Genomic DNA, 24,587 nt, shown 5'->3' with positions numbered 1-24,587 from the left:
CATTTGTGTTGGTCTCAGTTGACACACCTGGTTCATATGTGTTGGTCTCAGTTGACACACCAGGTTCATTTGTGTTGGTCTCAGTTGACACACCTGGTTCATTTGTGTTGGTCTCAGTTGACACACCTGGTTCATTTGAGTTGGTCTCTGTCGACACACCTGGTTCATTTGTGTTGGTCTCAGTTGACACACCTGGTTCATTTGTGTTGGTCTCAGTTGACACACCTGGTTCATTTGTGTTGCCTTCGGTTGACACACCTGGTTCATTTGTGTTGGTCTCAGTTGACACACCTGGTTCATTTGTGTTGCCTTCAGTTGACACACCTGGTTCATTTGTGTTGGTCTCAGTTGACACACCTGGTTCATATGTGTTGGTCTCAGTTGACACACCTGGTTCATTTGTGTTGGTCTCAGTTGACACACCTGGTTCATTTGTGTTGGTCTCAGTTGACACACCAGGTTCATTTGTGTTGGTTTCATTCGACACCCCAGGACCGTATGTGGTAGATCCAAATGCTAACGTGGTCATTGTGCCACAAACTTCTTGATCCATGGCAGACTGAAGTTGCTTGGAATCTGAAGAAAAGGGCAGCAGAGAGTTATTAAGGTAGTCTTTATGTTTTGTGTGAAACGATCATCCTTCTCTTTTTACACTCACTATATTTATCATTATCAGCTCATCATACACCTGTTTCATCGTGATCATGATCATCATCATAATATTATCATTATCACTGTCAACGTCATAATCATCATTATTTTGATTTTTTTTTTAATCCTTACAAGCGAAGGGGACTACCTAAACGAAAGAACTGTCATTCATTCCATATTCCACTAATAAAAATGCAAAATGCAGCATTGAAAGTTGAAGTAATTTTACTTTTTTATGTATTTTCTCACAACTGCTTTGAGGTGGCTTAGATATGTTGAGCGGATGGAGTGTGTGGAAATGATTAGTATAAAATATTTTTAGCTGGGGTGACAAGGAGAAAAAGCAGAGGTGGACGAAGAATCATAAGGAAGAAAAGCTGGTGGAGTATTATAGGAAAGGTGGTGAAATCATGACTTTCAGGGACCTATATACTGAGGTCATTAGCTGGGCTACCACTTACATGATGCGGTGGCAGTCGGTAATTTGACAGCATTCTCCCCGAAACGGACAGAGAAAAAATTAAATGCAGCTGAGTTACCAGTGACCACAACACTAATTTATATATTATCTGAGAAAATGGAATGGTATACTAAGAAATTATTACGTTGTTAAACCTACGAGATGTTGACTTCTTAGGCTGATAGAATATGGAAGAAGGAGAAGATTTTTTACGTGTTTTCCCTGTATGAACAGATTTAAAATTTGAAAGTGAAAGACTTTTTTCTGTTTCGTAAATACAAAGGTTGGCAATGATGCAGTTCTCTGAGTGCAATATATCTGAAAACTGAAAGATAACTTATGCTGCCCCAACTTAGTGTTTCTTGGAAAACTTGTAGGCTGTAAATCTAATGCTTTTTTTTTTTTAATGTTTAAACCCGGGATTCTATCCTAAGCTGAGGGAATTCGTGTGACGGCAGTAGGAATAAAGTATAATAGAATGACTGCTCTTGTAGGGGTGACAAGTTGTTCATGACGCCTATTACTACCTGAGGCCTTTCTTGCTGAATGATATCATCTGACGGTTAGCAGAATGAAATATAAAGATGTTTCTAGTGCTGAAGTGGTACAGTGTTTCTAGAGCCTGACTGCTTTCACCTGACGGAAGTGGGCCATTCCCATAACATGAATAGTCGTGGTTATATCAAATTTGATGAGCAGTAGTTATTAGGTAGGAATGAGTTTTCGTGGTTACTAGTCAAAGCGATCCTGGAATCAGACTAAACCTGGTGATGAAGTGCGCCAAAAGAAGTTAGGGATCTTGGTCAGATCAGAATACAGTAGCCTTTGTTAATAACATAGTACCGTAAATCACCCTCATCTGTGTGGGGTTGGATCCCACCTCACCACTGCAGGTCTAAAAGGTATGTGGCCGTCACGAAAGACGACGACTTTTCCTATCTGTTCCACACACCCTGCAATACTGCAGCGTGAGTGCTAGTGAATTCATGTTCTTCTGTCACGACGGTTGACGAACTAGAGAGAGAGAGAGAGAGAGAGAGAGATTTGTTTATTTATAATATACATAGTAAAGTTTGTTTCTAACTCCATCACTAACAAAGATCTGACTTGTGGATAATTAAACTAAAGTGTTTAAAACGTCCTGCTATTGTAGAGTTAAATGGAGATGATGCTAAATACCTCTACTTGTAGAGACTTCTAAGCCGAATCTAATAGCTCTGTGTGACTGGCGAGGAAAATACCCAATAAATACCCCACCCCTTCGACTAGGACACTCAACAGTCGAATTAACGGTTCAGGTACACCTACTTCTGGTTCAGGTGCGCGCAAGCTGAGGGTGATGAACACTTGTCCAAAGGTCTTGTGGTCCGCTCATGAGTCAAACCCGCGACCTACCGGTTGTGGCCTGAGTACATTTTCGATCAGACAACTGCCTTACAACTTTATTCCGAAGCTAAATATACTCACCTGCGTAGCAATAATAATAATACAACTGTTTCTGTTACTGATATGGATCCTTCAGTTCCGGTGACCGCCTTTTTGGTGTACTCTTGCTGCTACCAGACGATGTTATTCAACGTTGGAAAGGCTTCTCGCACTAAAAGCGTTAATTACTGTTTGAAAAGTCTCGTCGGTGATGACTATAACAGTGTGAAGGAAGCAAGAATAAACTAAAAACGCCATCTAGCAGAAAGGATTAATATTTACCTGGCTGATCCGGAACCAAAGTACAGGTGAGACCATTGTCCTTGTCGTAGTCCATCCTGACCATGAGACCATAATGAGACAGCCGAGCCTCACGTCTGTACATCGGTCCTGTCGCCCACATCTGTAACACAACATCACCTGGTTAGCTAATACTGTACTTATACAGTTTTGGTGTTGATACATTTTATATACGCGAACGTCATCGTCAGCATCATCACCAATAATACCATCTCCATCATCATCATCATCATCATCATCACGGCCCTCTCTCCCACGTATGCATGGGGTTAGCTGGTATCAGGAAACACGAAAAATAATGTACAAAAGTATGACAGCTATCACCAGAATTGCCCCGTAAAGTGGGCTACACAACCATGCACACATCATTCAAGCCCAGAAGTCATGGATTCATAGTAGATCTGATCATCTTCTTCCACAATCTCTTCAATATGAGGATACCTTATTCTAGTTTTTGCCAAATAATTCCCTTCAGCTTGCTAAAGTTTTCTGGTAATAAAGGAATTAATAAGTGTATATTATCTCCGGTTCGAAATTTTTATCCAAAGTTGAATAAAATATTAAAAAGGAACTGCAGTGAGGTATTTAAAATACCATGTACTGTACACCCTCTCGAATTTCCATCTGTTACAGTCGACGTTGTCAGTCCCATTTCTCTGTGAATGCGAACCCTGAGTTGGTCGACTCACGTTTCGAGCCATCAGTGGTGAGAAAGGCCAGTCAGGGGAATTTTAGGACGATGCGGGGGGGGTGGGGGAGGTAGAGAGGATGACAGGGTTTGAGGATTAAGGAAAGCAGATAGACAAGTTGGATACGAAAAAATTACTTGCCTACACCAAAATACTTAACAAACCCTGGAAAACTTACAGAAAAATATATGCGGTATAATATAGTTACAGTAACATCGTCACGATTCATTATTTTCTTGGAGATCCGATTTTTTTTTAGAGGTCAGATCTATCCAGTTTAGTCGAAGTTATACTGCAGTAATTACAGATAACAGTGAATGAGGGTAGTAAATGGAGACACTAAAGTCACGTAAGGAAAGCAATAAGTAAAGGCGGTAAAATAAATGTTGACAATAAAAACTCTGGTAAAAGACACTGTGAATGAGGATACTAACAGATGACAAATAATGAAAATTCTGGTAAAGAAAATACTGAATGAGGGTAGAAAAAGGCTAACACTTTATATCAACTCACATAAAGTTAACAGTGCTTGATTAAACTAAATGTTTGGAAAACTGTAACTACTCACGTCCATCTGATCGTAGCAGGGTGAGGAGCACTGAACCTGTGGAGTTTGTCCGGAGTAGAAATCCAGAGTGAGAGTGTCTTGGCATTGCAGCACCAGCGGGTTCTGGTCCTCACCTGACCCACCTACCTGTCGCTCCACCTGACCCACCACACCGCCACACACGACCTACCAGAAACACACATCAACTGAGATGATATGCTAGTAATACACATAACATTACTGCACTCAAGCTGATATAATAATAACACAAAAGACAGGTCACTTCATAAACACTAAATGTATCATTCACCACTCGCTACAAACCACCAGGAGAAACACACACCAACTGAAGCACAATGATTAATAAAATGAACAGAACAATCCCCACACTCCACCAGAGAAAAATTCTATCTTTTATACACTGCCTTTCAAAAATCATTGAGGCATGGTGTTGTAATACACGTAACAACTTCATACTGTGCTGGAGAGGTTTGCCTTCTTGCGATGGCACCGATATATCATCCCAAACCAGTCAACTGCAGGCAAACTCCTCTCCCATCTTTTTCCTTTTGATCTATTGGTTGTTAGCTTGTTCCGACCAGTCACAACAACAACAACGCTCCACTTGCAGAAACACACAACACCTGAAACACTGTTATGATAACTCACAATCTCCTTTGGCACTCAGTAGCACAAAGCGCCACAGCATACAGTGCTCCTTTATATAATACCTTAGTCAAACACCAACTGAGGACTGAGGAAAACGTACATCGGACTCGCTGTTTTGGTAATACGCATAACACCCTTACACATATTATCAGAAAAAAAACACTTTTTGTACACTGCTTCAGTCATATATATACCTCTAAACATACACACTCTCCAACCTCATTACGTGTACACCTTCTCACACACACACACACACACACACACACACACACACACACACACACACACACACACACACACACACACACACACACTCATTCTCTCTCTCTCTCTCTCTCTCCTTTGTAATTTCACGGTGATAGAACAAAGCAGTACATGGATTAACAGAAAGATCATAATAAAGACAGTTTAAAAGAAAAATCCTGCACAAAGATCTTCTGGTGGCCCGGAACTCAACCTGAGGAGTCTTGCACTAAGATATTAAAAAATGAAATACATTATGAATGATAGTACAAGAAACAGCATGCATGAATAACCAACATATTCGTTTTCATATTCTGCAATATACTGAACATCTGATCACTCATGCTATGGGCGGGCATGTGGACCAGGCGTGGTACTATATCTCCCTAAGGCACAGTGTGCATATTGGGCTAGCATGAGTTTGCATTTGAATGAGGTGTGAAGTGGCCCGCCCTCCCGCAAGGCTACTCCAACGCATCCCACTTCGCCTGATAGCCTTTGGGTTGTACTCTTCCCAGGATAATAGGTTTTGAATACCTCTTTAACAGTGGTTAGTTTCCATCTGTTACATGTGTGGAGTCTATTGTTTTTGCTGGTATTATTATTATTCCAGTCTCAGAGTCTCGCGACGATTCCAGAAGAACCGGAGGCTGCGGAAGGAATCTTAAGGGCCCAGGTTCTATGTCCTGGCATGGGCCACTGCTGATAGAAAAAAAACATCCAAATCCTTCACTTGCAGTGGCAGAAAGTCATATCAGTATTATGAGTGAACCAGTTACGGTGGTCATGTCTACTGGAGGTCTCAGCGGGACCTGAGCAAGTAATCTAAATGAAGCTTGGCGGTCCTATTCTTAAGAGTTTATTTCGTTTTATTAAAAAAATTCCAAATCTCCCAAATGAGGTTAGGGTCATTGTAAGAAACAGTAGGTGGGGACTAGCGACTGTCTACAGGACGGTTACTGAGTTCTAGTTAGTCTCCACTTATTACATAGGTGGAGAGTATTGTTTTCGCTAGGCTCATTTTTATTCCCGCCTAAGAGTCTCACAACGATATCAAGAGAACCGGAGACTGCACAACGAATCTGAAGGACCCAGGTTATGTGTCTTGGCCTGGGCCATTGCTGATATGAAAAAATCCAAACCTTTTACTTGCTGTGGAAAGGCATGTCAGAAAGAGTCATCAGTATTATGTAGTGAACGAGATAAATTGGTCGTGTGTACTGGAGTATACAGTACTACCTGCACAAGAATCTGAATGTACCAGTTATGTTCCTGGTATGGACCACTTCTGATAGAAAATAAATATCAAATCTCCCCAATGGGGTCAGTGTCATTGTAAGAAATAGTAAGTGGAGACTAGTGACTGTCTGCAGGACAGTTACAGATTTCTAGTTGTTATTCCAGCCTAAGAGTTTCGTGACGATTTCAGGAGAACCTGAGACTGTACACGGAATCGCAAGGGTCCAGGTTATGTGTCCTGGCATGAGCCATTAGTGATTAAAAAATATATATATTCCAGACTCCCATGAGGTCAAGGTCATTGTAAGAAGCGTAAAAATTCGAGTTCAGAGCCTCACGACATTTCCAGGAGAACCGGAGACTAGGCAAGAAATCTGAACGTCCCAGGTTATGTATCCGAGGAAGGGTCATTGCAGATAGAAAAATATTCCAAATCGGCAAAGGGGGATCAAGGTCAACACAAGAACTGTAAAATTCGACTTTTGAAATAATATTGAATTTGGATCAATTTCCACTAAATTACTATAGAATGTACCCTACCATGACCTATGCACACTATTGAGGTGTCCTGTTCATGTCTTAGTGACCGTTAGTCAAGGACCTCCATCCGGGGCAGTAAGTGGAGACTAGAGACTGTCTGCAGGACAGTTACAGAGTTCTAGTTTCTTTCTACATTTGGTCATTAAATAATTTCTTATGAATGTTTTACACACACACACACACACACACACACACACACACACACACACACACACACACACACACACACACATTCTCTCTCTCTCTCTCTCTCATGAATCGGTAGAGAGGCGGCCTGCAGTCCTAATGGACCCAGGATCGAATCCCGGCTGGGGCAGGGAACAGTTTAAGGATTTGAATTTCCTAAAAAAGCGGACTTTCCTGATCTACCAGATGACCTGCCGACATGTCATAAAAGTACCCCCGCTAATACCAATACACCAGTCCTGTATGAGACAGTCCTAGCATGTATTCAAAATGGACGGTGGGTGTTAGCGCCGAAGTGGTGACATGTGGAGATGTAGGAGGACTACTGGGCCTTGGGATAGGTGACTGCCCCCAAGAAATAGGCCCTGAGCCTTTACCCAGAGTCGGACACGTAATATATATATATATATATATATATATATATATATATATATATATATATATATATATATATATATATATATATATATATATATATGACTATATACATCAGTTAGGCGGATACAAATATTAGGAGTAATTAGACATGAAATTCAGTAAATTCAAGGGAAGAAACACGTTCATTGATAGCGGAAATAGCGTTACACTATGAAACCGTCTGAACAGAGTTAAACAAAATTGTGTAGTGAACAAAAAGGATGCAAAGGATGGGATGGAGATATATTGGGAAGTTTTCAATGGCAACGAGTATGTGGTGTTATCTCATTCCCTTCAATTGGTGCACATCGGAGATATATTCAGGATAACACCCAAAGATTGCTTATCTGAGAGAAATACTAGTGGTCAAAGTCTTAACCCTTTTGCTCCAAGAGTTCCTGTGCGAGGGATTTTGCTGGAAGGGTGCCAGGCGTACCGCCCTCCGCCTGTCGGCTCATAGTCGCGAAGCTCATAGGTCCCTACCCCGGGGTTCCCTTCGTTCTTTGATATTGAAAACGCCCAGTCCCGTCCCATACTGGGGACACGGGGAGCAAAGGGGTTAAGAAAACATTACCTCTAACCATTTTTATGCTATTCGTACATTTAGAATTTTTATAAGGAGAGTTATCAGTAAGCTGAGGAGCATGGGACTGCAAACTGCGAGGACGCTTAATGCAGCCTAGGCTAGGGAAGTCAACAGATTAGGCTATCAGATTTTTGTTCAGTCTGTGGTAAATTATTTTTCATAACTCACTGCTACATGCCAAAATGTAATTAAATTAATTTGTACATAAATTAATCAGATTATTATATAAAGTCATCATAAACTTTTGATGGGGATAGCCCTAGAGTGCATTCAGGATGAACAGTGGGTATTAGTACTGAAGTGGTGACATGTAATCATGTGTGGCACGTAAATCTGCTAAGCTTCAGGGACCAAACTATCTATGTATCTATTACCAGACACCATTAATCTGTAAGGGGTGGCCGTTATTCTTTGAGTTGGTTGTTTTACGGAGAGAGGCACTATCTCTCCGCCTACCCACTTTTTGACACGTAGGGAACACGTATGTGTTGGTTGTATGTTACCATCCAGCGCTGTACGTCAGGTCACTTCTAAGAGTCGGATACAAATAATAAGATACAAGGATAAATCTTCCATCAACCTAGATTTTTTTTTTTCTCGGGAGGTGGTCTACTGAGTTAAGGAACTCTAACCGAACGTGGTTCATAAGGGCTTACATTCAAGGGTTGGTTACGGTTCATTGCTCTCATAATTCCACTCAGAGAAGAGCAACTGCCCATCTTTCGTTGAATTTCCGGATAACTAGCCTTGAACCGAGCTCTGACGCTCCTGATGGGATGACTGATAGATGGATGGACAGATAGAGATACATACAGGTGGATAATTACCTTGGCCAGACAGACCAGGAATGCCAGCCGAAGTGAAGACATGGCTGTGTGCTACTGCTGTGAATGTCTACAAACCTCGGTTTATATATGCTCCACCTTCACATCCAGTACCTCCCTCCACACCCCCTAACACGCCCACCCCCACTCCCTCTCTCTCTCTCTCTCTCTCTCTCTCTCTCTCTCTCTCTCTCTCTCTCTCTCTCTCTCTCTCTCTCTCTCTCTCTCCCCACACACTTTTCTTGGCCTCTCCCTCGTTCTTTCTCCTTCCCTTCCTTTCATCTTTTCCATACACTTCCTTCATCAAGTATGGCCTCTACTTCCAGATCTCTCCTTCCCCCCTCCCCTTCATTGTTCCTCCTATTCTTTCCACCATTCTTTCTCCATCTCCCATTTACTCTTCCCTTTTTTCCTCTCCCGTCTGTCAACTATCCTCTCCCTCTCCTTCTATTTACTCATCCCCCCTTCCTCATATATCCTCTCTCTCTCTCTCTCTCTCTCTCTCTCTCTCTCTCTCTCTCTCTCTCTCTCTCATATATATATATGTGTGTGTGTGTGTGTGTGTGTGTGAGTAATCTTAAAAGCTGTTTTCATTCATAGCTTTTATTCTCTCCAAGGAGAGTAAATTTTCATCCTTATTTGTTTGTCAATTTTTTGCCTTTTAGAGGGATTCCTCAAAAGCTAGAAGAGAGATTTGGATTAAATTCGGTGGGTAGATATCCCATGTCCCAGGGAACAATCGATTTGCTTTTGGGACTTATCCGGATTGTATTACAGATCCTGGATCCCGAAAAAATTTCTTGCGAAACCCTAATCAGAGATGGGAAAGCCTAACCCATTATGAAAAGTGGTTTGGAAATTACGTTGCCCTTGTCAAAGAGATGCGCTCCACTGAGTGCCCCTCTAGTTTGAAGCTTTACTAAATAATGCTAACGATATTTTTCTGACGCAATCATCTTAATAGATCGATAACACTTATGTTCAGCACAATCCTAGTATATTATTCCAGCTAACAGCACAAGATTTTAATCAGATGAGTGAATCATTGGAGCCTAGGAGTGATAATACTGGTACCATCAACCCTCTCACTGTTTCGCCAAGTCTCTCATGCTGTATCATTTAATGGCAGATGATATTTAGCCGACAATTTTCATTTTTTTTTCTTTTTAATCTGGTTATAAATACAGTCGAAGATGAAATACGAGGCATAATAACATACATCATTATTTCCTGAAGTATACTTTCGTTGGAAAGTTAGTTTTGATTTTAATTGCCGTTCACACTTTTCTTGTAAAATTATCATTCGATATTGTATTTGCTACATACTAGTCAGTCTCATTCTCTCCCGCTGGCTTTGGCTGGGTTATAACAATAAATTTCATTTTTCTCTCGTAGCATAGATAGTGTAACACAGATTCACACACTTACTACCAGTTCTTTTTTGTAACTCAGATTTTTTTTAAAAAGCAGGATAAGAAATGGTATGTGCACAATTTTGTCTGCTCCTGTTCCTCCTGTTTATCTAACTGTTTATCTGTCTCTCTCTCTCTACCTATCTATCTATCTTTCTGGCTATATATCTGTCTATAAATATTAATCGTTGTTTATCTGGCTATCTATCTGTCTGGGCGTCTGTGTATCTGTCTTCCCATTTATATAACCATCGTTCATTTCCCCTTTTCCAGTCGCGAGGGTTGGGCCCCTGAGCAAGACTATTCTGTCCCGACACATTATGTGAAGGTGACCAGCCTCACTCTCTCCTGAGTTGCATTTTATTAGCAGTGAACCCCATCCACTTCAAGAAAGTAAATCCTTACGGGGACCATCCAGTTGGACTGTCTTTACCCACTATACCACCAGATGTTCTTTGTTTATAATGTTACCATCCAACGTAGTACATGATATCCTGTTTTACAAGATACTGTTTCATGCCTCCAGCATGTCTTCTGAAATTTTAAGTTGTATATTATGGGCTTAGTATTACATCAGCTAACTCTGTTTTCATAATATGGATGTAACTGACAAGAGATAATGACCATACGTTTGTGGGAGGAGGAAGCTTTCTAGCAAGGTCATAAAGTGCTGGTGTAGCGATGCAAATCTACAATAAAGGTCTATTTACCCCAGCATGTTTGCTGTCTGAAATGAAAATGAGATCTGTGTTGTATTTTTGACGTTTTTTTTTTTTTTTTTTTTATGCGAGGAAGAAGGAACCAAAGGCCATGAGCCCGCAGTAACAGTTCCCTCCAAGAGAAAAACAAAATACAATAGAGAGCCAAATTCAAGATCCGATCATTTTGAGATGCCTGGACACACTACGTTTGAAAGACTGGAGATCATAGGCAGAAGGAAATACAGACAGAGGGAGACAGTTCCAGAGCTGACCTGTTGCATAAATGAAAGACTGGGAGTAACGGTTAACTCTTGCATTAGAGAGTTGGACAGAAAAGGGATGAGAATTTGCTGCCAGACGGGTGCTACGCGCCCGTCGTAGAGGTGGAGGAATGCAAGCAGACAGTTCAGAGGAGCAGTGACCATTAAAGTAGCGATAGAAAAGAGATAAAGATGCAACAGTGCGGCGAAGAGACAGAGGTTGAAGGGAGTCAGTAAGAGGAGGAGAGTTAATGAGACGAAAAGCCTTTGACTCCACCCTATTGAGAAGAGCTGTATGTGGGGAGCCTCCCCACACATGAGAGTTGTACTCCACACAGGGGCGGATAAAACCCCTGTATAGAGTCAACAATTGTGCCGGGGTAAAGAAAGAGCGGAGTCGGCTTAGCACACCCAATCTCTTGGAAGCAGATTTTACAAGAGATGTAATATGATCTTTCCAAGATAAGTCCCGAGTAAATGAAACCCCAAGCATGTTCAAGGATGATGCAGGATTAATCTGAATATTATTAAACATTAGTGGGTATACCTGTGGAAGATTTTGTCGGGTTGATAGGTGTAAGAACTGAGTCTTAGATGCATTAAAGACAACCATATTATTTTTACCCCAGTCAGAGATATGAGCCAAGTCAGACATTAGGTGTGCCATAGCCTCATCCCTTGTTTCTTGAAGTAACTGTTGAGATGGGCGTTGCGGGAACCGAATGGAAAGGTGAAGGGTGGAGTCATCAGCGTATGAGTGGATAGGGTTAGATGTACAGCTTAGAAGATCATTGATGAATAAAAGGAAGAGAGTTGGTGATAGGACAGAGCCCTGAGGAACACCACTGTTGATAGATCTAGGAGAAGAACGATGGCCGTCTACGACAGCAGCTATAGAACGACCAGAAAGGAAGCTAGCGATGAAGGCACAGATAGAAGGATAGAAACCGTAGGAGGGCAGTTTGGAAATTAAAGATTTATGCCAGACTCGATCGAAAGCCTTTGATATGTCAAGTGCAATGGCAAAGCTTTCGCCAAAGTCCCGAAAGGAGGATGACCAGGAGTCTGGGAATTAGTGATTGCTCTTCTTATCACTCAGATTTGTTTGAGTTTCTGACTATCCCTGTCCCACTCAACAGAGCCCACGCATGTTAGAATAAGCCCCGACAGTAGTTCCTCCCCCACCAGATCATTTCCTCACCGCGTATTTCTTTTTCTGCCCCCTTTCCTTCCAGCTTGACTCCAAGTTCTATTTGGTATTAGAGAAGTGGTTGCACCCCTTCCTAAGCACTATAAGACATATTATATCTTACCATTCTCCTGCATATTAATTATATGCTATGAACGGCCATACCACGTTGAGTACACTGCTTCCCGTCCGATCAGCGAAGTTAAGCAACGTTGGGTCTGGTTAGTACTTGGATGGGTGACCGCCTGGGAACACCAGATGCTGTTGGCGTTCTCCCTACGTGTCAAGTGGGGTTGGTGGAGGATTAGTGCCCCTCCCTGTAAAACAATTAACTCTAAGCCCTTGTCCACCCCGTTTGGGATACATGGCGTCTGGCAATGAATGAATGGAAATTTGGACAAAATTTGTTTCAGTAACATACAAAAGGGTACAGTGATGTGCAGAATAAATCGCTTAGGAAACGGTGTTACAAAGTCCCGCAAATCAGTAGTAATACGATCCTTCGTTTTAAGCCCCAGAACATTCATGGATGCTTTCCTTGTCAGGTACACTAACTACGTTTCTCTGCTGCAAGAGTTCATAGCATATATTAACAGGTGGGATTTTTAAAATTATTACTAACTTCCTGCATAATGTACACATCTTCTATAACTGTCTGTTATTTTGCTTAACCAATTATTAGCACATAATAATGGGATACACACATATAACTGGACAATATGAATTGATTAACTTCATAATGATGAATAACTGACCTTTCCTGTACAAAAAAATCCTCAAAATATTGTAAGTTTAAAATTGTTTTAATAAAAACAGCTTCGATATTATTGCCCATAACTATACTGTCTCTCCATTATAATATGAAGCATTTTCCTCGTAATATGTTGAAGCGGTGGAAGAAGTGTTTCAAAACAAGCTCTAGTAGAATTTCATGAATGTGTTTGCATGTTGTATTTATCACTATAGCATAGACCAGGATCTATATGCAGCATAGTCATGAAACAGTGTTCACATTCAGAAATAAATGTATAAAAATAAACGCGAACAGCAACAACACTCATTGTGAAACAACCTATCACCTGTCATCAGATCCTTGTTGAAGTGGGTGTACTTCTTGTGACCTACATTGATTTTATACTAAGAAGGTAATTCGGCCAGTCAAATAGGAAAACAGTGACGATGTGCAGTTTGGGTTTATGCCAGGTAAAGGGACCGTTGATGCCATATTCATTGTCTGACAGCTTCAGGAAAATTATATAGGTAAGAAAAGTGAGCTGTATTTCATTTTTGTTGATTTGGAGAAAGCCATTGGCAGAGTCTCTAAGGAAGTGGTGAAGTAGGCTATGAGAAAGTTTTCGATCGAGGTGTAGCTAGATAGAGTGGTTATGGCTGCGTATGTGAATGTTTGCAACCTGGTGAAAGTAATTGGAGATTTGAGTGATGAGTTTTCCTTGAATGTCTGCGTGCATCAGGGGTCAGTCTTGAGTCACTTATATTTGTCATGGTGCTTGAAGCTTCATCATGCGACTTCAGAAGTGGACTCCCATGGGACATGTTGTATGCTGGTGTCATTGTGTTTATCGCAGAGAATGAAACGAAGGCAGAGGAAGGATTCAAGAAATGGAGAGACGGAAGGGGGCACAAGGGTTTGAGGATAAAACAAAAGTGATGATATCTAGGGGTGGTGGCAGTATTGTCAAAGCGGAGGGAGTGTGACCATGTGGTGTTTGACACAAGGGTGTGGGAAGTAACTCCATCCTGTGTTTTGTTTGTGATTAGTGGGCGCATGAAAGATGTAATGGTATTAGAGGTAGACTGCAAGATAATGCTGATTTTGTGTTTGCACTGTGTCGGGACAAGCATGTAGAGAGTGCCAGGCGTGAAAGGATTAATCAAGTTGGTGAATCTCTAGGACATCTATGGAGTTTTATCATTTGGGGGACATGTTATGTGCTGGACTAGGGTAAGGAGTGGTTGGAGGGAGTCCAGAGACCTGTTGCCTCTCCTGACATTGAGGGGGCTCTGAGGGATCCTTGTGTATAGTATGTGTTCGGAGTGTAATGCTGTATGGTAGCGAAACCTGAGCAGTAAATAAAAAGGATATTCGCAGGCTCAAAGAAAAGAAAAGACAATAATTAGATTGGTGTGTAGGGCGTCCTTGAATGTGAGGCCTTGGGGGAGTAGGATTAGTTGAAAGGAAGGATGGGACTAGAGTGGGTTGGTGCTGTGATGAATAAGGGTAGACTGAGATGGTCTGGGCTTGTTGAGAGGGTGAAGGACATCAATTGGGTGCAGAAGGTGAGAAAGCTTGAACGTTGGGGCTGCTATTGTGAGACGCAGACGGAAAAGGACCTGGGACGAGGTCATAGAGTAAGACTCAGGAATAAGGGACTGAATAGGGAGGCCACCTGAGATCGCGCAGCATGGAGAGCTGCCATTAGGTGACCAAGCCCGATGCATTTAAACTTGTTGGAGCCTTTATAAACGATACAATACGGTATGACAGTACGATAATTCTAGCATGATCCTAACAAGAGTGGGGTGTAGGGAGGTGGGCAGGGGAAGGGGGAGGCCGAGGATGAGTTGGAGTGATGGGAGGGAGAATCATAAGGGTGAGGGGGGGGGGGAGCTTGATTTGTAGAGAGGTCAGCCAGATGACAGAGAACAAGGTAACATGGAGGTGGTTCGTTTCTTTCCATTCCTTATGGGATTAAGGCGTTTGGTTTGAGATTGGTATATATTTAGATACATAGAGAGATAGATAGGAGAATGATGGTTTTGACATACAGGTTAAAACATCGTTAAAGTCATTAACGCAAAAGGAATCAAAATTTACAATGCTGGATTTCACCCCTTGCGATTATTGTCGATTTTTCGACAAACTCTCTTAAGGTACTGACTTCGTTATGGGGATCAATACTCCATCCATCCAGTCGTCCATCATTCAGAACTTAACTGTCCCATCAACAGCTCAGGGTTCGAGGCGAGGCTGCTTAGTATTAAAATCTAAGGCGAGGATAACCAGTCCCCCCTTCCTTGAATGGCATTATGAAAATGATAAATTCAATATTCACTTCGATGTAAACATGATATTAACCACATGCTGTTTAAGTGCCTGAGCCCATCAGACCACCATGGTTCTGTTTGGCTATATGTTTATCACCTCGTTTAATAAACAGCTACCTACATAACAGGATATTATTCGGCTGCTCGCTCACTGCAAACTTACTTAAGTTCAGCACTACATCGAATTTATATCATCTATCTACCTGTCTATCTGTCTACATCTATGAGTATGTATGTATGTATCTATCTGTCTATCTATCTATATGTATGTATGTATGTATGTATACAAAGTATAGGGTGCATTATGTTATAAGGATGTGTTGCAATAAAGCTTTATCGTAAAGCGAATCTCATTACTTCATGAGTTTCATTTAAAAAGTAACACATCAAATATTTAAATGAAATTCACTGCATGCCAGGGGTTGCTCAACGCCATGAAAGTTTTACAAAATGTACGCCGCTGCTGGGCTCTACAACACTGTCTCCCCCAAATCCTTTACATGCATAACTGATGTGTGCAGAGCCGTGCTTAGAGACGATGAAAGTAGAAACATCAAAGTCCTCCTGGGCCCTCCCACTATCCGACCCAGTACATACGTCTTAAGCCAGTACACACGCACAAAAAATAATGCACATAAATAATATTTCATGATAAACTAAAGTCTGGGATTTTTTCTCATTACATGCCACTGTGTTCATCGAATCCCAGTTTATATTTTCGTTCTTATCCCTTTACCATTATTACAAAAATGCAAATACTCAAGTGTCATGAAAAAGAAAAGAAAAAATAGACAAATAAATAAATGGATGCATACATTAAAAGAATACGGTACACAGAAACTAATCACTTCTGCAGAAGAGCTTTTTTAAGGTTTGGGGGAATGCTCTTTTGTGCGCCTCAACTGCTTGAAGACGGTATTAAATCTGCTGCCCAACTTTTGTTGTGCCTCTTGTGGTGAAGGATTGAATAAGTGACACCCGGCTTTTTACGTTGTTACTGACAACACTGGGAGTTCCCAGTCAGTATGATGCAAACTAGAAAAGATGGAGTTCAAGAATCTTAAAAAAGAAAAAAAAAGTGTTCGGGTAGTACAAAAATCAGTCTGTGTTTTTCTTGATGGTTCAGGGACCCAGATACGTAATACAGGCTCATCCAATCCATCAACTTTTTAATTGTTCTCAACAATGCACAGCTTCATACTGACGTCAACTGATGGATGGAAGAGTGCCAATACAATGTTCACCTCTGAGCGATACCACAGATGGCGACAGAAACACTTTGAATCTAGCAGTAAGGAGAGCAAGGATTTCAAATTTCTCCAGACTTTTGAGAAGCAGATGATCATGCTTTGGATCAGAAACCTGATTGTGGACAGAGTACCAAAGATGAATATAATACTTTGCCGTGAAGAGGCAGAAGTCTCCCAGTCCAGTCCAGATTAGTTCATTTCGTGATGAACCTGTAAATGTAGACGGAGATTGGGATTGAACTCGAGCAAAATGCTGGCTAAACATCCATATCATTGAGGCATATATTGTTCAAGATATATATATATATATATATATATATATATATATATATATATATATATATGCTATATTTATATCTGCAGTATGAGCCTCCACCCTGTTGGCGCCTTTGGCGCCATACACCGCCTATGGTGGCCATTAAGATCCCTAGATACCAACTAAACCTTTCCAAAGAGCAATTATTTTTAATGAAACTTGAAAGTTCACATAGAGAATTGATAAACAGAACTGTATGCATTTGTTGTTATTGTTGTTGTAGAAATCAATGATCTTGCAAAAATCGACCAAATTTAAAAATTCAATGTACAATATTTCAACTGTTTGCTCATATGCATAAAACCTTTCCCCATGATGCCAGGAGTGTAAACAAAAGAATTCAGCTTTGAATACCGAGATATGCGCGCTGTCATTTCATTTATATTTATGTTACTGACCATCACCATACAGTCACTGCCAGAAGTTCATATGCTCTTCCATTATTCATATACTTAACACATTACCAATATGTGTCACATTCCTCCCTGACGAATCATTTTCAAATGTATGGGCAAAGAAGCACACCAAGCTCTTTCACCACACTTTCGCGGTTTTTGGACACGAATTAATGTCCAACCTGAAAGTGTCCAACAAGCTCTTTAGACGCGGATCAGCATCCAAATGAAGAAATATTCACCATAAATCAGGAATTGCGTCTAGCCTCCTGAAACTTGATCTGGTAATAGTCTGATTAAATTTCCAATTCGGTGACACTATTTTAATTGATGGGAAAATTCGAAAACGTGACTAAAAAACGATTAGAAAAAAAAATGGTACAAACATTCTTATGCCCTCTTTCAACTTATACTCGTCATAATTATTTTACATTCCGCATTATCATTCATATTTTCTTTCATCTCATTTGCAAAGTCACAGCTTTCTAACAGTATCAAAACAAATCTACTAACCCAAATATTTCGGTGCGAAAAAATTATCGGAATAGACAAATTTTGAGCACGCAGATTTGGTATAAACATTCGTACTCCCTCTCTCAACTAATTCGTGTCATAACTATTTGACTTTATGAAATATCAGCTTTTTTCTTCTTTCATCTTATTATCCAAAGTCTAACGGTATTAAAACAAAAGGGTATAAAAACAAATCCGATAATCCATATATCTAGAGGTGAAGAATTATTCGGAAATGAAAAAAACTGGAGGGCGCGGCAGGGAAAGAAGGAGGGAGAGTGGGATGAGGGGCAAGCGGGAGGGTTCTGCCGGCTGCAAGGGGGTCGGGCCGGAAAAGTGCTAAGAGAAGTAGCAATGAGAAGACAGTGAAAAACAGAAAAGGTGAAATATTTGTTGAACTTCTTCCCTAGTGTGTACATAATACGATAAAAGACTGTGCTACGTTTGTGAAATTCTTTTATTTCGCATCTTCGCAATGCCCTCGTCTCTAACGCTTTGTCACCTGAAACAAGTTCTGTCCTGTGATAAGTAAGTGCCATACTGATAAGTTTCCCTTCAATAAAGACGTGTTCTCAGTCACCTATTCAATATCTTCAATACTAAAAAATTTGCTTGGTATATTGTCTAGCTTGCAATAGGTACCCAGTCAGTTTTTGTTGAGCACTAATCTTCCCACTAAATACCACCTGCAGCTGTAGACGTTACATCCAGGTCCCCCATTCTATTGTTGGGGGAGCAGTGGCAATGATCGGCCAAAGATTAATATTAATATTGTTTGCTGAGACACAAATAAATATTCTGTAAATAATGCCAGCGAAAACTTACTGGCACTAACATTTTTAGTTATCTGCAATCTGCCAGCGTTCTAGAGGAGAGACTGATGTGTGAATGAGTATCTCGCACATTTCACTGGATATGTTGATAATTCTTCCTCTGCTATCCTTTTACTTTCATTACTTTCTCGGTTCATGCTCACCTAATCCTTATTTGGAAAAAAAGGTTATGATGATGATGATGATGATGTTACCCTTTTAGGCTACCTGAATCGGCGTAACTGACAAATTTTCTACATATTTGGTTAGCACCTTGACTTTAATGCATTTCGAAAACAGTTTTCTTTGGCCAATGCAAAATTACTTGTATCGGGTCTTGAAATATGTTATATACTTTTGCTAATGTGATCTGGAGACCAGTGTGTCCACCATGTCTCCACATTGAACCAGCTGTGGCATCAATATATTGCTGAATATTTTCTCATGAAATTATGGTCCTGCTTTCATTACTTCATTTCCGTTGGCTGTTACTTTCCTGCTGCAGTCTCTCAGAAGAAACATTAATTTCTACGCAGACTCTTCATTAATGCTTTCAGAATATCTCCATTTCTCAGTTTTTCTTCAGATTTATTGTTGAGTATTTTTATGTTGAGTATTCTTCTTTCTCTGTTACACTTAGAAGACTTGGTGGTTTCCTTTGGATCTTCGTACTCCTCTTTCTCCAAGGGTTTGGTTTAATACCTCACCAATACGAACTCACTTCCTATGAAAATCTATTCATTGAACATACTTGATTTACAGCTGTATTCATAAATCTTTTGTTGCGATGAAGAATGCAAGCTCCCAAATTTATATGAAGCTTTGTGGAGTGCATGTATATATTAGATATGATCAGTTTGCATACCACATCACAGAGTCCAGCCAGAGATCGTCGAGAGGCCAGAATCGTTCTTTATTCGACATATGTTTCTTAGTTTACCGTGGAAAAATAATCAAGATTAACCTCGTTCACCGAGATAGTTTTTAGTATTCGGCCATTATATACGTTCACGGAAAAGACTGAATGGACGAATAGCTAATCACACTAAGTTTGTTCTGGTTATCACCTTATTTACTGCCATCGATATGGTAAGATGGTTTAGTACACGAAGTTTGTTCAGAAATTAACCCTATTCAGTTCCGTAGAAGGTGGTCCTATTCATTGGAATGTTTATGCCCTGATTTGGGGAGCTGCTTAACGTGATGGTACAAACGTTTCAGCCACACCTGCATCGTCTTTAGGTATGTAATACTGACGGAACATATCAGTGAAGTGAATAGGACGGAGACGAAGGTAAGGTATGGGGGAGTGAAGAGCGGGAAGGGGAGAGGAATAGGGAAGCCGCGATCACAGGTGTAGGATGAATGGGTGGTAATCACACGTAGTTTGTACAAGTAGTAGCTCCATTCATTATCATCAGGGATGGTTGGGTGCTTACTCTCCGGGTCTGTTCAAGTGTAGGGTGAATGGATTGATATTTACACATAGTTTGTTAAGGTTATGGTGAATGGACGCTTATTTACACGAAATTTGTCAAGGTGTGGGGTGAATGGGTGGATATTTGCGCGAAGAATGTTCGGGTAGTAACCCAATTCAGTACCGCCTATTGGCCCATCAATTAACGGACTCCTTGTGGAGGTATTCGCATAGACATCTGGGTCTCTGTCTAGTTTAACTCCTTCAATAAACCCAGAATCCGTTCCGAGACTTGTGTCAACACGGAGATGCCATAAAGTACAAAGCTCCCTGTTCTTCACCCCCACCCCCACCCCTACCCCCCACACATAAGCATGCATGGGCGCGCGCGCGCGCACACGCACACACACACACACACACACACACACACACACACACACACACACACACACACACACACACTTTATTCATTAGGCCTCCGCACCGAAGTGTAAAGACCTACTAAATTTTATTTTTTTCTTCTTTCTTCCGAACTCTTCTTCAGTTTGCTGTCATTCCTTTATTTTTTTATTCAGTTTGCTTCAAACTTGGCACAATTACTCTTTAGCCCAATAGCCCCAGACACTCTTTTCAATTATTATTAATATATTTTAGAGATTTTTCAGGGAAACGTCAAACCACTTAAATACGCAAGTTTTGAGTTTCTGTTTTAATTTATTCATTAATCACTATGACTACATGGACAGAAGCATGTCATAGTTCTGTAGCTACGTGGAGACCATCTTGCACTCCCTTAGGAATGTTGGCAGTCTTGTACTCAACTTTCCTTCTTTTTCACTCTTCACACACACACACACACACACACACACACACACACACACACACACACACACACACACACACACACACACACACACACCGCTCGCCGGTGCAGTGGTAACGCTCTCGCTTGCCAACTGGTGGACGGGAGTTCGCGCCTCGCTCAGGTTGCGAATAGTTTCACTGACGAAGTGGGTGGTTACTGTCCCCCTTGAGCAAGGGGACGGGTGTGTGGGTGTGTGAAGGTCACAGCCTTGCCCTTAGTTCGGACTATATGAGCTCTCAGCTCCCTTCCTGGAGGGTAAAAGCTGACGATCACGACCATCAAGTGATCCTGACCGACCCGGTGAATTACCCGGTGAATTACACACACACACACACACACACACACACACACACACACACACACACACACACACACACACGAGACGTCCCTAAATCTAATTAAGAATATTTGGTTAGGGAGGAGGGAAGTTTTGTGGTCAAATTATGACGGAGGGGGAACAGGTAAGTCAGTTGTGGAGTAATGATGATGGCATGAAGTTGTTGGGGTTGGGAATAATGGAGTAAACAAATAAAGTTGAGAATAATAGAATAAATGGGTGAGAGTAAGGGTAAGGGAATTTGTTCGAGAATATACAGTCTTGCAATGGATTATGTCTTTTGTATTTAATTTTGCTAATGTCGGACAATTGTAACAAACGTAAGGGGGACGTATTGAGGACAAGTTACTGAAGACTATAACTATTTCCAGGCACAAAAACTCTCTCTCTCAAGGCAAGTAAACTCTTTTGTATCTAACACGAATGAAATATAATATACTGGTACGCCATACGTTTCGATGCTTTGATCAGAAAATAAGAACGCGAAAGAAGATTTACGTAATCCACCTTTTTTCACTTCCACTGCTTCTGGTTATAATTATTTTTGCTGTATTCGTGAAATAAGAACCGCTGTAAAGGCAGACCAGAGCTTATTTAGATGCATGTCGTGCATAATATTATGGTGAAACGAGATAACAAATTAGTTAGAGGATAACATGCTTGAAATGGTATAGGTGGGTATAATGGCTGCTGGTTCATTGAAAACAGTGATAAGGGAGAAGGAAATGACTGGGGAAGCAAAAGGTCGCTGCATGGCGGTATTGTGATCCCCACTCTAACATACAGTAGGTTTGGACCCTGTTGGAAGTACACAAGTCAAGAGTGAGAGCAGTGGGAATGAGTTCTTTGAGAGGGGCATGTGAAGAGGAGCATGTGGAGCTACATGAAGAGACAGACAGACAAATATGGAAGTAAAATGTCACATTAATGTTGATGTTACTGTGATTAAAAGTGTTAAGGGAAATATTTTGAAATGGTTTGGTCATGTGGAGAGGAAGGAGAATGAATGGTTGACTATAAGAGTGCATGTCAGTAAAGTGGATGAGGAGATGGGGAGGAAAGACCCCAAGGATGAAATGAAGGAATGCAGTGGGGAGATATATGAGAGATGGGTGTGTGAGTTGCAGGAAGGACAGCCAAATGACAGAGGGCACGGCGACTTGGAGGCGATTTGCTTGTGGCCACCCCTTACAAAATTATTGCGTCCGGCAACAGATGGATAGAGACATTATCCTGTTGAATCTGGAACTAGTGACTGTTTCGTGAAAAGTGAGTGAGCCAAAGTGCAAATGCCAAAATTCTGGTGGTCATTTATGGTAGACCTACAGTATAATTGTTGGGTGTGTTGGACCTGCATCTCACATTACAAAGGGTAGTCAAGAATAATGCAGAAAAAGTTAGTCATGTCCTATTGTCATCGCATGCTTCAATAATACTCATAAAAAATCGTATGCTTGTCAATAATTTTACCCACTCAGTTTTAATTATACAACTCTCAGAAACGTGAGAAAATACAGTATATAGAGATCCAATAAAAAAAATTATATATATACATCAACCAAAAAAATGTTAGGAAAAAACATAAAAGGTAGGTGTGTATGATGAGGAAATAATAAAGCAGTGTGAGATATCAGACATAAAAACTTCCCTGTTCACCTTGGCACAAAGGTAACATAGAGGAAACAGCTGTGCGTAGATACTGGATGTAATACAGTTAGTAGCAGTAGTTGCAACTCCTGGTTGATATTTTTGTGTCCGATGTTTATTTATGCACAGAGCCTGGATTTTAAAACAATATAAGGACTGTAAAATCAAGTTGGACGGTGTTGGACGGTGTTAATGTGCAGAATTCTGGATGGCTTTTCTTGTCAGTCCTGCTTGCAGCTGTTTGAGTTTGTGTAGGATCCACCAGATACTGCCCAAGCACGTTGGTGTAAACAGTTCAGTCTGGTGACGGAGTTTCTCCATTTTATTCGCTAATATATATTTCATTTAAAATATGGGTTTAAGATTTTCTGTTCTAAGGTGACATGGTCATATGAAGAGAAGCGATATAGAAAAGGTGGTGAAAATGGTTGATGTGAGCGAATAATGTACCTGAAGGTGTGTCAGGCCAAGAAGATGGTAGATAGGATGCGAGATATGTAGGTTGATTAGGCTACATAACTAACAAGGGGAGAAGGGAACGAACTGGTTGGATTAAATTTGTATGAAGGAGTTCATGGGTATGTATTTAGTGCCCCCTCCCCCTACCTTTTACTTTTTTTACTTGACTGTCGTTCGATTGACTGGTAGAAAATATGAAACACATACATGTGCATGGTTATGCCTCTGAGATGTAGTCAGGATGGAAGAGGCTTTACAGTGAGTGAACTTGTGTGTGTGTGTGTGTGTGTGTGTGTGTGTGTGTGTGTTTTTCATTTAATCCTCCACATGCTGTTAATTAGTTTTCTCTTAATGGTGTTTTTTTTTTTCCTTGCCTTCTGGACTCAACCTCATCCCGTCTGTTGGTGGGAAGAGATGGTGATGATGATGATGATGATGATGTTGATATAGTTTACAAACTGTTCTAATATTTCATCTTGATCAGTCATGTTTTTTTTTTCTTGCTTTCTGAACCCACCCCTACTCCATCTCTAGTCAGGAAAAACTGATGGGATGAAGATGCTAATAATAATTATCATCAATTACAATTCTAACTGATGATGATGATGATGACATGTTTTATAGACAGTATATTTACTGTAAGACTTAGTTCGAAGAACTATGCTTTTCATTTTCCAAACCCAGTCTCCCAAGATATCTATGAATTTTTGCTTGATCTAGTTGGTATTCATCAATGTAATTGACCTTTTTACTGAATTTCCTTACAGACTGGTCTGAGATTATTATTATCCTTCATGGGCACTACCAGTCTGGAGTCATTTGCGATAGAAAAGACTCAAAATCAAACGAATAAAAGCAACAAAATTGGGAACAACAACTACTGGTATCAACCTAAAATCGAATGAAAGTGAGAAAAAAAAAAATCGCCGAACAATGTAAGGAGAAGCACATGACAAGAGTTTGGCACCCCATTAATGGCCTGATAGTCAGTGAATTAATCAATACGAAGTGCAGCTATAAACCGAACTTCGAAAACAGTATGTGCATATGGACAGGTTTGTGAGACAGACATGATTCCGGGGACTTACATGGTGAGTGAATGAGTGCGTGGCCCATTTTGCTGGACATTCAGCTGAAAGTTTTCCCTCTGTTTTTTTTTTTTTTTTTTTAAA

At 40.7% G+C, this 24,587-nt stretch overlaps 1 non-coding gene across 1 annotated transcript; it reads left to right on the top strand.

Moving 5' to 3' along the window:
* The first annotated feature begins 12,489 nt into the window (after positions 1 to 12,489).
* LOC145395350 (5S ribosomal RNA) lies at positions 12,490 to 12,608 on the top strand. The gene has a single exon (XR_013896593.1). It is a non-coding gene; the product is annotated as a 5S ribosomal RNA (ribosomal RNA).
* Positions 12,609 to 24,587: the final 11,979 nt, after the last annotated feature.

Source organism: Coenobita brevimanus, chromosome 30 (assembly GCF_032717465.1).
Source record: "Coenobita brevimanus isolate Jiangsu-jjx chromosome 30, ASM3271746v2, whole genome shotgun sequence".
In the NCBI taxonomy this organism is placed as follows: domain Eukaryota; kingdom Metazoa; phylum Arthropoda; class Malacostraca; order Decapoda; family Coenobitidae; genus Coenobita; species Coenobita brevimanus.
This window is presented reverse-complemented; position numbering and strand designations above follow the sequence as displayed.